Source organism: Amphimedon queenslandica, unplaced genomic scaffold (genome assembly GCF_000090795.2).
Source record: "Amphimedon queenslandica unplaced genomic scaffold, v1.1 AMPQUscaffold_12731, whole genome shotgun sequence".
In the NCBI taxonomy this organism is placed as follows: domain Eukaryota; kingdom Metazoa; phylum Porifera; class Demospongiae; order Haplosclerida; family Niphatidae; genus Amphimedon; species Amphimedon queenslandica.
In genome coordinates this window covers 1-2,198 of record NW_003547033.1, presented here as the reverse complement: position 1 = coordinate 2,198, position 2,198 = coordinate 1, and positions in this window count along the sequence as shown.

Here is a 2,198-nt window from a genome sequence, read left to right as displayed (position 1 = left end):
AGTTCTTCCTTAACTGTGGAAGAAGAAGAAGGAGAAACCTGAACATTTGGTGCATGCAGGCATGCATGCATCCATTTGCCGTATAACTATCTTATGGAAGTTTTTTGCTACTTTTCGTAACACTGAAAAGTTTTTATGAAATTATAAAGGATATTTGGACTGTCAAATAAGCCACAAAGAGTTTCTAAAGATATTAAACGGACTCAATGCTTCTGGGATGGCAGCCATTTTAGGGGCGCGCTCGTCCAACTCAACCCTACATGGGCGTTACTAGAATGCGGATCAGTGCGGATTGCTGCGGATCGTTCCGCACGCTGAACCAAGCACGTGAACGCGCGGAACGTGCACGGGCGTGTGCCTAGAATGCGGATCAACTCCCAAGAATTCAGAATATACACCATAACTTCCCGCGGATCAGTCCTCTTGTTCTTCTAATCCATTCAATCTTTATTTGTTGCAATGTTTAACTCTTTATAAAGTAAAAATAACTATTTTTAACTGTAATAATTTTAAACTTTGAATGTACGAGATTTCAGTGATGATATCAAAAGCCTTCAGTCATTGGTCATAGAATAGATTATACTGCATCTAGATCTAGTTGCAATGAAATGAGTTACAATCTGCATTAAAAACAAACATATAGTTGTAAAATTTAAACAATAAAAGTCGCCTCACAAATAACAATTATTTTCATTGTGTAAAAATGATTATTATGATATTACCAAAAATATAAAATATTCTATTGGCCAAAAATTGTTACCACCTATAATTTTTATTTGAAAGTATTCCTTTTACATAATTACAAATACTGCTCTGATTGCATTAAAATATTTAATGTAGATAAGTGTTTATAATTAGACTGATAGCAAATTTTTACATCAGTGGCTGATATCATTATCTCTTAAAAGTTGCTCAAGGAACTAAGATAATTCAGTTTTGGCAGCAATTATCAATGAACAGCATGAAAAGTAGCTAAAAAAATTCAAGTTGACCCAACTCTAGTTGCAATGCAGAGCATAAGATATTTTTATTTGACTTCAGTACTTTCAGAGTCATGTTTCCTACATATATTAAGCTTAAAATTATTATAATTTCCCTCTAATCCTGTAGATATTTTTAAAAAGCAAGCAATAAAGATAGTAATGTAAAATTAAAAAAAAAACTAGTTTAAGTATTAGTCAAAAAATACATCTATAAATAAGGCAATCTTAAACCAATCATTTGCAAATCCTCGTCCTTTCTTCACTCTTTTTTCCCATCAAGCATAAACCAATGGAACTCTCTCCCGTCCTCTATCAAACTATCTCTCTCTATTTCTAAATTAAAATCATTCATTTCATCTAACCTATATTGATCTATTATTTGTTAATTTATTATTAGCTTTTGCTATGATCATTAAAAAAATTAATTAATATTTTTAGTACTGCAACTAGAATCACTGAATAATATTCATACTAAAAAATGCTAACTCCATCATTTATTGACCAATAGTATTATGTACTCTTGTTAAACTGAGTTGTATCTATTCTGACATTTAATACTGACATAGCTATGATATGAAGCAATTAAGCAAGATACAGTACTCTAGATATGGAGCATGCAGCAATCCACAACTTGAAAGACCTCATTTTTAAAACTATATTTATACATGCATCCCAATGCAAATGAAGATATCTTTGTGAGGAAAAATAATATAGCTAGGTGGTAGCAATTTTTGGCCAATAGAATATTTTTGGTAATATCATAATAATCATTTTTACACAATGAAAATAATTGTTATTTATGAGGCGACTTTTATTGTTTAAATTTTACAACTATATGTTTGTTTTTAATGCAGATTGTAACTCATTTCATTGCAACTAGATCTAGATGCAGTATAATCTATTCTATGACCAATGACTGAAGGCTTTTGATATCATCACTGAAATCTCGTACATTCAAAGTTTAAAATTATTACAGTTAAAAATAGTTATTTTTACTTTATAAAGAGTTAAACATTGCAACAAATAAAGATTGAATGGATTAGAAGAACAAGAGGACTGATCCGCGGGAAGTTATGGTGTATATTCTGAATTCTTGGGAGTTGATCCGCATTCTAGGCACACGCCCGTGCACGTTCCGCGCGTTCACGTGCTTGGTTCAGCGTGCGGAACGATCCGCAGCAATCCGCACTGATCCGCATTCTAGTAACGCCCACC